Consider the following 14,702-nt stretch of genomic DNA (forward strand, 5'->3'; position numbering starts at 1 on the left):
CAGCCGGTATCAAGTGGAGTGCCCCAAGGGTCAGTCCTGGGGCCGGTTTTGTTCAATATCTTCATTAATGATCTGGAGGATGGTGTGGATTGCACCCTCAGCAAGTTTGCAGATGACACTAAACTGGGAGGAGGGGTAGATACGCTGGAGGGTAGGGATAGGATACAGAGGGACCTAGACAAATTAGAGGATTGGGCCAAAAGAAATCTGATGAGGTTCAACAAGGACAAGTGCAGAGTCCTGCACTTAGGATGGAAGAATCCCATGCACCGCTACAGACTAGGGACCGAATGGCTAGGCAGCAATTCTGCAGAAAAGGACCTACGGGTAACAGTGGACGAGAAGCTGGATATGAGTCAACAGGGTGCCCTTGTTGCCAAGAAGGCCAATGGCATTTTGGGATGTATAAGTAGGGGCATTGCCAGCAGATCGAGGGACGTGTTCATTCCCCTCTATTCAACATTGGTGAAGCCTCATCTGGAGTACTGTGTCCAGTTTTGGGCCCCACACTACAAGAAGGATGTGGAAAAATTGGAAAGAGTCCAGTGTAGGGCAACACAAATGATTAGGGGACTGGAACACATGAGTGATGAGGAGAGACTGAGGGAACTGGGATTGTTTAGTCTGCGGAAGAGAAGAATGAGGGGGGATTTGATAGCTGCTTTCAACTACCTGAAAGGGGGTTCCAAAGAGGATGGATCTAGACTGTTTTCAGTGGTAGCAGATGACAGAACGAGGAGTAATGGTCTCAAATTGCAGTGGGGGAGGTTTAGATTGGATATTAGGAAAAACTTTTTCACTAGGAGGGTGGTGAAACACTGGAATGCATTACCTAGGGAGGTGGTGGAATCTCCTTCCTTAGAAGTCTTTAAGGTCAGGCTTGACAAAGCCCTGGCTGGGATGATTTAGTTGGGGATCGGTCCTGCTTCGAGCAGGGGGTTGGACTAGATGACCTCCTAAGGTCCCTTCCAACCCTGATATTCTATGATTCTATGACACTTCTCTCTCTGTCTGGCCATGTGTGTATTGTGTATCTTCTGCCTCACAATGAATGGCTCTTTGGATGTATAGCCAGATGTGTACTGAGAGACTTCAAAATGTACAAGAAAGTAAATCTGCAGGTACAAACAAACAGCATGGAGGTACCCTGTATATGAATAAAGACAAAGGATTGTTCTAGTATACCTAGAAGTACAAAGGCACACACTGGATCCTTCACTTAGGAGGCAAGCTGGCGGCATAGTAGTCTCTAGCCTGGCTATAAATTGCTGCAGGGCTTTTGGGTGAGCAGTACTTGGTTAAACAGGAGAGTATCTTGTTAATTAAGTCTAGGCTCTAGAATGCATGATATGATTTTATTTGATAAGTAACTGCTTGTTTCCAATACTTTTGCTTGCTATCACTTGAATCTCTATGCTACATTAAATAAACTTATACTTGCTTTCACTATAAATGAATGGAAGTGCTCTGAGTTAAGCAGAGCGGTGCTCTGAGGTGAAAATGGCAAGCTTGGGTGTACTGCTCTTTTGGAAGCAGCGGATCTGTGGATACTGTGGGTGTCCAGTGGACTTGGGGCTGGACATTCCAGGGAGATGCTCAGAAGGCTAAAGGATTGGAGTGTGCCTACTGCTGACCTGTAGAGTAACAGCAGGACCTGCAAGGCCTAGAGGGGAGTGTTTGTGCTATCTGTGGAGCTGGGGAGTGACCCACAGCAGGCACCGACATGACTTCCTCATGCTAAAGGCAGGTGGTAGCGAGGTGCCTCACAACCCTGGACACCCCTGGGAAGCATCGCAGAGTCATAAAATGTAACAACTGCGTGGAAATTGCAAACCTCAACTCAAATAGGGCATGCAGCAATGCCCACAGTAAATCTCCTTTGCTAACATCTGGGCTTGTAGAATTGCAAATGCAGAGACTTTGTTTGCTGGGTCATGGTCTCTGTTCCAGCTCTACACCGCCTGGGAATCCCTCTTTTATCAGGGCTATTCTCCAGGGGCTGGTTCCCCCAGCTCAACGGAATCTTGATGTTGTCTTTTAGGCTTGCAGAAGCACTCACCACTGTGCAGGACTGGATCCACTGAGCCTGATTCTCTGCTCTTTTGCCCTTTGTGTTTACACCTGTGGAAAGTGGGTGTAAAATGCTACCAGATCAGAATGATGGCCTAAATGATAACACAAGGCAAAGGAGAATCAAGACCTTTGGAACAGGATTCTGATCGCACTTACAACATTAACAACGAGGAGTCCTTGTGGCACCTTAGAGACTAACAAATTTATTTGGGTATTTCTCCTGACTTACAACATTGTCAGTCAGGAGAAAGTATGTTGAAGTCAATGGAGTTACCCCTGTTTAAAAGGGTTTGAGTTAGAGGAGAATCAGGCCCATTTTTTCACACCCTCCTCCTCAAGGAGAAAGGACGTGGGCTCTGAAATGTTATGCTTTTTTATTTATATGTGGGAGGCTGTTAAATTGTGTTACTTGGCCCAGAACATGCATCTATTTTCTCATGCCAGACTAACTAGGCAGGTGGCAGGGAGGGACCAATAGCTGCAACCTGACAAGATGCTGCAATTTTATATTTATGTCAGTGCTAAATCTACAAATGAAAAAATAAAAGTCCGCCACTATCATAATCTCATAGGGTTTAGATGTCTTTATCAACCTTCCTTTTTTTCTTACTTCTCTACTGAGGATTGTTATTAATGCTGTTGGAAAAAAATCCAGAATGCTACAAAATGTGGGCGGAAACAGAGCCTGGTAGGAATTAACCTGCTGATTATCCTGAGTGAAAGGAACAGAAGTAGGGTTTACTCTGTAAAGTGGGCTCATGTGATTGATGGAATCACATGATCAGTCTGAGCAGGCTGGCATCTTGCTTCATTACTTGGTGGCTTGTTGTGAAATTGTGCACATTTTCTAAAACTAAACCCTTCTACAGCTTTTCTGCTGTGTCCTCTTCATCTCATCGACCAGGAAAGTGGCTTTGCCTGTTTCTTTGGTGCCATTTTTTAAAAGTGAGTTTTGTTGTTCCTGAAATGTGCTGGATTATAAATTCCAGTGGCTGAAACTCTCTATTTATGGGTACAGCATGGGCAGCAGCCGTGCAAGCTTCCCCACGCTGCCCCATCAATGTGCCTAACCGTGCTCTGGAGAGCTCATCTCTAGTTTGATCCTCAGGCCAAATCAATCTGGTCTAGCTGCTGAACCTACCATGCGAGTTCTAATGTGTCAACTGCGGATTGGTTTTCTGTGATGTTCATAGCTGTCTACTAGGCACTGGATTGTGACAACTGCTGGGAAAAGAAAGAAAAAGCAATCTCATAAAATACATTCCTAGATAGACAACTTCACTTTGAATCATTGGTATTGATGGGCTCAGATTATTCATTGTTTGTGAATATTTGGGCGACTGCCAGTAGTCATGAAAATATTTGTGAATCCTGAAAGTTTTGCAACTTCACAGCTGACATGGATGATTTACTATTTGTCATTCTCCTACTAAAGGGCTAGTCGTTCAAACATGAAACAGAGACAGTATCACATGGCCAATCATACACCATAGATTGGGAACCATAAAGAGTAAATAGTTGCAGTGAACCTCATCACACTGTCTGAAAATTGTTCATCCAAACTATTTGGCCAATACTTATAAATAGCGAATACATTTGCAGGAGCCGGGAATGGGTTGCAAAGGATTTGTGAACAAAAACCTAAAAAAGACTATATTTGTCAGATTCTTGCTTTGACAAATACTATCGAACTATCTTTGAGACAAAGTCATTTCACACAAGTCACTGAGAAACCATCAGCTACTAACACCAATCTAGCTGAATGTAAGCAATTCATTTCCATTTCTCACAAGGGCGGGTGATTACAGCATAAACATTTCAGAAATGAATTCAAGACTGTGCAGGCCTTAGGAAACCTGCACAGAAAGGGAGACTTTAGACCTGCTGTGTTAAATAGGTGGACATGCATAGCTGAAAGGATCCTCCTGTCTTTCTTACACTTACATTAAAACACTGTGGGCTCCACTTTCAAAACACAGCACATTGTTTTCACTTGTAATATCCAGACACTGGGGCAGATTCTTTGCCCTGCTTTACTCCCCCTAGGCTGCTCACGCCCAGATTCTCCTGACCCTCAAAGCTGAGGATTCCCCTTGCATGGGAGAACCCCCAGGGTGATGCACAGTAAGCATAGCCAGCTTCAGTGCCACCCTCCCCATGTTAGGGAACAGGGATGGACATAGTGAGGATGAAGAGGAGGCATGGCCGGAGTGACTGCACTCCAGCTATCCTCAGATGATGGATGGCTCCTTGTTGAGCATTGCCAGCTGGTGCATGTTACAGCAGCCCCTGTCCTAGAGGTTGCTCTAACCTAATTCCAGGGCCAGGGTTGGGCAGAAAACCAGGGAACTGCAAGTGGCTCCCTAACAGCCCCTCTCTCTGCCACACCCAGCAGAAGCTGGTTACAGCAGAGAGTCTGGCCCATTGTACTTAACAGTTCATGCCTAGCTGTCACATGACAATGGATGTGGGCAGACACTTTAACAGACTAAAATCAGGTGCATTTGTGTGACTTTTTCTAGATCTTTTCAAATTGGTGGCGATCGAGTAGAGTTCTGCATATCGTTGGGCCAGCATAATTTTCAAAGAAAACTGTTATGGGCAGCTTTCATTCCAGCCAGGCAACTGGAGTCAAATGAAAACCCTGAACACGAGAAGTTAAAAAGTGTATTCCTTTCAGCTGTAGACAGGAATACATTTGCATTTGTGTGTTCTGGTCCTCAATGAAAGTCTATTGTCTAAAGTCAACAGGATCTAGCCCATTAAAATGCACAAACATGCTATATATAAATAGCATCCATATTTCTAAGCAATTTTATGTTTATCATTTCTTACAGGAAGAAAAATATAGACGGTGCACAGATTTGTATCTCGTCAGGCTCTATTTGCAGCTTGTCCACATTCGGGGTGCTGCACCGAGCTCAGATCAAAGGGACAGTCTAACCATTGCATTGCCCTGATTTTGCCACAGTTCTCTGCAGGGCTAGTCCCCATGCATATTAAAACAGCCTGAGGGCTTCCGTAACTTATGCGGGCCCCAAGGGAAACATGGATATAGCCAGGGCCGGCTCCAGGCACCAGCTTCCCAAGCAGTTGCTGGGGCGGCATTCAGAATGGGGCGGCCATCCGTGTCGCGTGGCGGCAATTTGGAGGCAGGTCTGCCCCTCTTCCACGTGCGGGGACAATTCTGCGGCCACTGCTTGGGGCGGCAAAATTGGTAGAGCCGCCTCTGGATATAGGTCACTGCAGAGGTCACACAATCGCTTTGTACTTTGTTTAGCAGTGGATAATACCTCCTGATGGGCAAAGCTCAAAAAGTTCAGTTTGCGGAAACACTCAGCACTGCATGTAATCTGGAAATCAGGCTGACAATTTTATAAGCTCAGGTTCTCTCATGAGCCCTACTTCCTGATTCTGTCCAGTTCAGCAAAACCACAAAAACCATCTTTCTTGCAATATTATGGAACTTCTCCTTCCAGTTTTGATTGAAACCAAAGAGCGTAGAGGCGTGAGTAGAGGGAAGAGCCTTAGCAGTGAGCCTGGACCTAACCTCAGTATCTGAACACTCCCAAACTTGTGGAAGGTTTGGATACAGATCTGAACTTTCCAGCCTAGGTCAGCTCCTAGAAGAAAAATAAACACACAAGAGAGGAACACAGGAATTGCCATTCCAGATCAGATCTGTGATCTATCTAGTACAGCATTTTGTCTCCAATGGTGGCCAGCACTAGATGCTTCAGAGGAAGTTGAAGTATAGAATATTGTGGCCATATAGGAAGTTTCTACCCAAGCTAACTAATTTTATTTAAGCTGAATAAACCTTCCATTTCAGTTTGGGTGCAAGTCTGTTTTAGTTCTTATTACATCAGAAGCGGTTTGCCTCACGCTAGTAAGAAGCCATTCCTCAGACAGTTTCTCTTTTACCAAAACATCATTTGAAAGAGGATATTGGGTGCAGCTCTTTACATAAGAACATAAGAACGGTCATACTGGGCCAGACCAAAGGTCCATCCAGCTCAGTATCCTGTCTTCCAACAGTGGCCAATGCCAGGTGCCCCAGAGGGAATGAACAGAACATTCATCAAGTGATCCATTCCCTGTCACCCATTCCGAGCTTCTGGCAAACAGCAGCTAGGGACACCATCCCTGCTAATAGCTATTGATGGACCTATCCTCCATGAACTTATCTAGTTCTTTTTGAACCCTGTTACAGTCTTGGACTTCACAGCATCCTCTGGCAAAGAGTTCCACAGACTGACTCACGTTGTGTGAAAAAATACTTCCTTTTGTTTGTTTTAAACCTGCTGCCTATTAATTTCATTTGGTGACCCCTAGTTCTTGTGCTATGAAAAAATAACACTTCCCTATGTACTTTCTCCACATCAGCTCTCCCAGAGAGCCAGTGATGATGCCACCTTTGAGCAGGTGACCAGTGCAGAGAGGAAGAGACCCCCTTTACACCTTCACTGCAATAGCTGGTGCTTATAAGATCACTCAATTCTATACGTTTTAGTTCAGTTTAGCAGAAAAATGTTACTCCTAACACCAGTGTTGTCTGAAATTGTCCCTAATTCTTGGAGCAGGTAAAGCATAGTTGATCAAATTCTGCTCTCAGTTGTAACTGTACCCCCCTGCCATGCCCCCTGGCATGGCAGTACGTAGCAAAGAACCTTTGTGGTCTTAAGGTGGCTAACAAAGGAAAACAAATGTGTTTTGTTGTTTTGCTTCTCTCTGGTGTATAAGAAGTCCTGACAAATTTTTCAAAATGTTTATGTTAGAAATCCAGGCCTTGTTGACTCTTTTCCCCCAGAAGACTCTATGGACAACTGGAGAACTAGTAGGATGATGACATCACTACTATCCAGGAAGTGAAAGCTGAGCAACCGAGAGGAAAAAAAGGCTTTTTATTCAGATTCTTTAAAATTCTGCTTTTGTTAATAACTATTTAACTCAAATGCCTAGCAAGCAGGCAGAAGAAAAACTTTCTGTTAAACACTCAGCATTTCTGCTTCTTCAGATAAGGGCTAACAGTTCCTGTGCCACTTTTCTCAATCCTTCTGGTAGAACTCTAGAAAAATGAAGAAGACAAAATTTCTGATATTTCTTAGGTCAGAAGCAAGCAGTGAAAAAAACCGGCATCATAAAGAAGCAGAAACAAACAGCAACAAATGCACAAACACAGGTTTTTTTCCATGGCAGATCACTTTTAAAAATTTCACTTCAAGGCATTGTTTGTAGCATTTCTGATGGGAAATGTATCTAATACTATAACTGAAACTTGTTTAACTGCCCCAAAACAACAGAACTGAAAAACACTGTTTCTGCACAGGCTCTGCTGAGAGGAAATCAAAGAAAAATACTTGAGAGGGTTTTTTTCTTTTCTTTTTCAATCCATGCCCCGACAAGTGAGTTGCTAACAGCAGAAATGAATGGTATTGATGGGAAACACAAGCTGCACTTTGCCTATTACTAATGTTAATATTGCAACCAGAGCTGAATCAGAAGGTGTTGGATCTGTTATTTCCCGAGCCCTTGAGATCGATAAATGAAGCTTCACATGAGTAATCTGAGAAGCGCTGGGTTGATGGAGAACAACATACTTTTCTGAGTGTAGGAGAGGCATGAAAAGTCAAACCGCACTGGGGGGCTTCTTGTCCACTGAAGGAGCTTGAGATCTTCTGGCCTGGTGCAAGTGGGAGGTAAATTAGGATCTGCTGCAGTTCAGGGTGAGGCAGAGATTCGCGTGTGAAGCTTGGTTTTCCCAAGTTTAGAACTTAGCCATCAAAATGTTCTCTTCTGGGCTCAAACTTGGTATGACAACCTCAATTCAGGAGATGATATTTGTTACAGCAAAAGAGTGAAGAATAATCAGTTTTGTGTTTTCTTTTAGGTTGAAGGCGCGACAATAAAATAAAGTCACTGATTTCAGTCACGCCCTGGCATTCCCATAAGTCTGTCTTGAAACAGTTAGGGCTCTGATTCTAATCTCACTGAAGAATATCAGGAGTAGCTCCACTGCAGTTAGTAGAATTACAGTTAGTAGAATTCTGTCAGATCAGAATCAGGTTCTGAGGCTCAAATTCTCTTCTTGGCTGCACTGGTGAAACCCTTCTGACTTCACAGGAGCTGCACCGAAAAGAAAATTTACTCCCTAGACTTCCGGAAGCACGAGTTCAAAACTTGAGTTGACTCAGGCCTTCATTTTCTGAGCTAGATAACTGGACTTCCCATACAGTCTGCTGTGAGGGGACCATTCAGATGAGGCCCTGTCTGCCCTTTGTAGACATTACAGTCCCTATTACCCTTTTTGTAGAGCTATTCGTTTGCCCAGCAGATTACGTGATCCAGCTGAAAGAAGTGGACAACCAAAAACCCACTTTATCCCCACTGAGTATTAATGAACCTCACCCTATGTTTGATTGCTTATTTTAAACTGATGAAATTTGCTGGCAAATAGCACCCGATGTGGGCTGTAGCCCTTGTATATCTTGAAAGGAACAAGTCAGTTAAGTAAAAGATATGGTCTTATGTGTGGTCCCTGTGTTTTTACATCAGAAATTTACAAAGGTATTTTAGCCTCCTTGCATGCAAGGCCTGGTCCCACTGAAGTCAATGTGAGTGTTGCCCCAATGCCATTGACTTCACTGGGAATCTGCCTCCACCTTCATGTGTTTGGAACCAATTCCTCTGTACAGGGGTAGAATTTGGGGAAGAAGTGCAAGAAATGCAAATCTCTTTCAGGGCACAGGGCCAAATTCATAGGGACTCTACGTACTGTTGCTGTGTCTGTCTGAGGCAGGATAGTGGGGCAAGACCAGAAGATCTGTCACCAGCTGATCCCTTTCATTATCCCCCAGTCTTAGAGGTGGGGGTATGTAAGGTCATGGAACATATTCCAGCACCTAGACTGGGACAGTGGCTGCAGAGCTGCTCCATTCTTGCTATGCTGATGGGACAGGGAAGATTCCTCTCACCTCCAATGAGTTCCCCAGTGTCTGGTACAATTATCTGGCCTGGGGGCAGGCTGGATTTGGTTCCTACTATGTATGTGTGCTACACCAAATTTAGACTCACACATTTCAAAACATTCAAAGGGATCAGGGACTGCCATGCTCCAAAACACATGCTAATGTCTACTAGCTTTCAGAAAAAATGTTTCCTTCTAGTGTTATAAATGAGCTTTTTCAGTGTATTGGGCACATATTTAGTTAAAAGTCCCTAAATAACCCTATTTATTTATAGTCTACAAGATCACAATGAGTCCCTCAGACACCTGTTTTAGTAAAATGACATTCTCCTGTTAATACACATTCTACAAAGCACTGTAGACTGTATGTGATAGGCACAAAATAAGCAGTTTAAAAAGGCTCTAAGGACATTTTCCCTCAATGTGCAGAGTTCCTCTTAATATTAGCCCTGGTCTACTCTAGGACTTTAGGTCGAATTTAGCAGCATTAAATCGATGTAAACCTGCACCCGTCCACACGATGAAGCCCTTTATTTCGACTTAAAGGGCTCTTAAAATCGATTTCCTTACTCCACGCCTGACAAGTGGATTAACGCTTAAATCGGCCTTGCCAGCTCGAATTTGGGGTACTGTGGACACAATTCGACGGTATTGGCCTCCGGGAGCTATCCCAGAGTGCTCCATTGTGACCGCTCTGGACCGCACTCTCAACTCAGATGCACTGGCCAGGTAGACAGGAAAAGAACCGTGAACTTTTGAATCTCATTTCCTGTTTGGCCAGCGTGGCAAGCTGCAGGTGACCATGCAGAGCTCATCAGCACAGGTGACCATGATGGAGTCCCAGAATCGCAAAAGAGCTCCAGCATGGACCGAACGGGAGGTACGGGATCTGATCGCTGTTTGGGGAGAGGAATCCGTGCTATCAGAACTCCGTTCCAGTTTTCGAAATGCCAAAACCTTTGTCAAAATCTCCCAGGGCATGAAGGACAGAGGCCATAACAGGGACCTGAAGCAGTGCCGCGTGAAACTGAAGGAGCTGAGGCAAGCCTACCAGAAAACCAGAGAGGCGAACGGCTGCTCCGGGTCAGAGCCCCAAACATGCCGCTTCTATGATGAGCTGCATGCCATTTTAGGGGGTTCAGCCACCACTACCCCAGCCGTGTTGTTTGACTCCTTCAATGGAGATGGAGGCAATACGGAAGCAGGTTTTGGGGACGAAGAAGATGGTGATGATGATGAGGTTGTAGATAGCTCACAGCAAGCAAGCGGAGAAACCGGTTTTCCTGACAGCCAGGAACTGTTTCTCACCCTGGACCTGGAGCCAGTACCCCCCGAACCCACCCAAGGCTGCCTCCTGGACCCAGCAGGCTGAGAAGGGACCTCCGGTGAGTGTACCTTTTAAAATACTATACATGGTTTAAAAGCAAGCATGTGAAAGGATTACTTTGCCCTGGCATTCGCGGCTCTCCTGGATGTACTCCCAAAGCCTTTGCAAAAGGTTTCTGGGGAGGGCAGCCTTATTGTGTCCTTCATGGTAGGACACTTTACCACTCCAGGCCAGTAACACTTACTCGGGAATCATTGTACAACAAAGCATTGCAGTGTATGTTTGCTAACATTCAAACAACATCCGTTCTTTATCTCTCTGTGTTATCCTCAGGAGAGTGAGATATAATTCATGGTCACCTGGTTGAAATAGGGTGCTTTTCTTCAGGGGACACTCAGACGAGCCCATTCCTGCTGGGCTGTTTGCCTGTGGCTAAACAGAAATGTTCCCCGCTGTTAGCCACAGGGAGGGGGGAGGGTTGAGGGGGTAGCCACGCGGTGTGGGGGAGGCAAAATGCGACCTTGTAACAAAAGCACATGTGCTATGTATGTAATTTAACAGCAAGGTTTACCCTGAAAGAGTGTAGCCACTGTTTTATAAAATGTGTCTTTTTAAATACCTCTGTCCCTTTTTTTTTCTCCACCAGCTGCATGTGTTTCAATGATCACAGGATCTTCTCCTTCCCAGAGGCTAGTGAAGCTTAGAAAGAAAAAAAAACACACTCGAGATGAAATGTTCTCCGAGCTCATGCTGTCCTCCCACACTGACAGAGCACAGACGAATGCGTGGAGGCAAATGATGTCAGAGTGCAGGAAAGCACAAAATGACTGGGAGGAGAGGTGGCGGGCTGAAGAGAGTAAGTGGCGGGCTGAAGAGAGGGCTGAAGCTCAAATGTAGCGGCAGCGTGATGAGAGGAGGCAGGATTCAATGCTGAGGCTGCTGGAGGACCAAACCAGTATGCTCCAGTGTATGGTTGAGCTGCAGCAAAGGCAGCTGGAGCACAGACTGCCACTACAGCCCCTGTGTAACCAACCGCCCTCCTCCCCAAGTTCCATAGCCTCCACACCCAGACGCCCAAGAACGCGTTGGGGGGGCCACCGGCCAACCAGCCACTCCACCACAGAGGATTGCCCAAAAAAAAGAAGGCTGGCATTCAATAAATTTTAAAGTTGTAAACTTTTAAAGTGCTGTGTGGCATTTTCCTTCCCCCCTCCACCACTCCTCCAGGGCTACCTTGGTAGTCATCCCCCTATTTGTGTAATGAATGAATAAAGAATGCATGAATGTGAAGCAACAATGACTTTATTGCCTCTGCAAGCGGGTGATCGAAGGGAGGAGGGGAGGGTGGTTAGCTTACAGGGAAGTAGAGTGAACCAAGGGGTGGGGGGTTTCATCAAGGAGAAACAAACAGAACTTTCACACCGTAGCCTGGCCAGTCATGAAACTGGTTTTCAAAGCTTCTCTGATGCGTACCGCGCCCTCCTGTGCTCTTCTAACCGCCCTGGTGTCTGGCTGCGCGTAACCAGCAGCCAGGCGATTTGCCTCAACCTCCCACCCCGCCATAAATGTCTCCCCCTTACTCTCACAGATATTGTGGAGCACACAGCAAGCAGTGATAACAGTGGGAATATTGGTTTCGCTGAGGTCTAAGCGAGTCAGTAAACTGCGCCAGCGCGCCTTTAAATGTCCAAATGCACATTCTACCACCATTCTGCACTTGCTCAGCCTGTAGTTGAACAGCTCCTGACTACTGTCCAGGCTGCCTGTGTCCGGCTTCATGAGCCATGGCGTTAAGGGGTAGGCTGGGTCCCCAAGGATACATATAGGCATTTCAACATCCCCAACAGTTATTTTCTGGTCTGGGAATAAAGTCCCTTCCTGCAGCTTTTGAAACAGACCAGAGTTCCTGAAGATGTGAGCGTCATGTACCTTTTCTGGCCATCCCACGTTGATGTTGGTGAAACGTCCCTTGTGATCCACCAGAGCTTGCAGCACTATCGAAAAGTACCCCTTGCGGTTTATGTACTCGGCGGCTTGGTGCTCCGGTGCCAAGATAGGGATATGGGTTCCGTCTATGGCCCCACCACAGTTAGGGAATCCCATTGCAGCAAAGCCATCCACTATGACCTGCACATTTCCCAGGGCCACTACCCTTGATATCAGCAGATCTTTGATTGCGTGGGCTACTTGCATCACAGCAGCCCCCACAGTAGATTTGCCCACTCCAAATTGATTCCCAACTGACCGGTAGCTGTCTGGCATTGCAAGCTTCCACAGGGCTATCGCCACTCGCTTCTCAACTGTGAGGGCTGCTCTCATCTTGGTATTCATGCGCCTCAGGGCAGGGGAAAGCAAGTCACAAAGTTCCATGAAAGTGCCCTTACGCATGCGAAAGTTTCGCAGCCACTGGGAATCATCCCAGACCTGCAAGACTATGCGGTCCCACCAGTCTGTGCTTGTTTCCCGAGCCCAGAATCGGCGTTCCACAGCATGAACCTGCCCCATTAGCACCATGATGCATGCATTGGCAGGGCCCATGCTTTCAGAGAAATCTGTGTCCATGTCCTGATCACTCACGTGACCGCGCTGACGTCGCCTCCTCGCCCGGTATCGCTTTGCCAGGTTCTGGTGCTGCATATACTGCTGGATAATGCGTGTGGTGTTTAATGTGCTCCTAATTGCCAAAGTGAGCTGAGCGGCCTCCATGCTTGCCTTGGTATGGCGTCCGCACAGAAAAAAGGCGCGGAACGATTGTCTGCCGTTGCTCTGACAGAGGGAGGGGCGACTGACGACACGGTTTACAGGGTTGGCTTCAGGGAGCTAAAATCAACAAAGGGAGTGGCTTTACATCAAGGAGTATTTCAGGCAGGACCTCACGGAGGGTTCCAATAAGAAATGGTGCACCTAAGTTATTGTTCTTATTGGAACAAGGAGGTTAGCCTGGCCTCTGATTGATACATGGCTAGATTTACCTCGCTGCACCTTCTCTGTGAGTGACTGCAGTGTGACCTAGAGGAATGAGTCCCCTAGACAGGGGAGGAGGCAAATGAGTACAAAACAAATCTGGTCTATTTCTTGTTTTGATCCACTCCATCTATCTTTTACATCTTTGGCTGGCAGCAGACGGTGCAGAAGGACTGCATGCCATCCACATCTCATGGCTGCTCGGCAGAAGATGGTACAGTACGACTGCTAGCCATCCTCATCTCTTGCCTGCCCGGCAGAAGATGGTACAGTACGACTGCTAGCAATCCGTATCGCCTGCCTGCTCACCATAAGATGGTTCAATAGGACTGACTGCAGGACTAGAGAGAATGACCTGGTCAAGTCACTCCAAATTTAGTCCCTGCGCCCATGTCTGCCCAGGTGCTCCCAGCTGACGTGGCCAGGAGCACCTCGGACACGACGAGGATGGCTACCAGTCGTACTGCACCGTCTGCTGCCAGAAGGCAATGGGTTGCTGCTACTGTGTAGCAATGCCGTACCGCGTCTGCCCGCACCCAGGAGACATACGGTGACGGTTACCTGAGCGGGCTCCATGCTTGCCGTGATATGGTGTCTGCACAGGTAACTCAGGAAAAAAGGCACAAAACGATTGTCTGCCCTTGCTTTCACGGAGGGAGGGAGGGAAGGGGGGCCTGACGATATGTACCCAGAACCACCCGCAACAATGTTTTAGCCCCATCAGGCATTGGGATCTCAACCCAGAATTCCAATGGGCAGCGGAGACTGCGGGAACTGTGGGATAGCTACCCACAGTGCAATGCTCCGGAAGTCGACTCTAGCCTCAGTACTGTGGAAGCACTCCGCCGAGTTAATGCACTTAATGCACTTAGAGCATTTTCTGTGGGGACACACACACTCGAATATATAAAACCGATTTCTAAAAAACCGACTTCTATAAATTCAACCTAATTCCGTAGTGTAGACATACCCTTAGTGTTCCACACACTTTTGAAGGGAAGAAGGGAACCCAACATATACAATTGCATAGCAGTGCTTCCCAAGAGCTATTATAATCTCTCATGCAGATAAAATGTCCTTTAAAAGTGGTTCTAACTTTTCCTACAAGTCTCTAATCCATTAGAGCTAGGTCACAGCCATCCAGGGGTCACTCCCTCCCCCTGAAGTATCAACTTGAGTTGATTGAATTTCCAAGTCCTCTTTAAAATAAGTCAGCATTGGTAGATTTCTCACATTTCCTTCTGTGAATACATAGGCTAGCTCAGTAGAAAGAACCCTAATTAAAGACTGTATCATGCTGGTCAAACTTGGACTTCTAAATGGAGATCTGTATCTGGATGATAAAAGATTGTGAATAGAGCAGTGATATTC

The 14,702-nt window shown here is 46.2% G+C and overlaps 1 long non-coding RNA gene across 1 annotated transcript; it reads left to right on the top strand.

The window, feature by feature from the left end:
• The first annotated feature begins 9,681 nt into the window (after window positions 1–9,681).
• Window positions 9,682–11,551, top strand: LOC125634007 (uncharacterized). Its single transcript, XR_012667456.1, has 2 exons — window positions 9,682–10,425; window positions 11,014–11,551. It is a non-coding gene; the product is annotated as an uncharacterized LOC125634007 (long non-coding RNA).
• Window positions 11,552–14,702: the final 3,151 nt, after the last annotated feature.

This window comes from Caretta caretta, chromosome 3 (genome assembly GCF_965140235.1).
Source record: "Caretta caretta isolate rCarCar2 chromosome 3, rCarCar1.hap1, whole genome shotgun sequence".
NCBI lineage: Eukaryota > Metazoa > Chordata > Testudines > Cheloniidae > Caretta > Caretta caretta.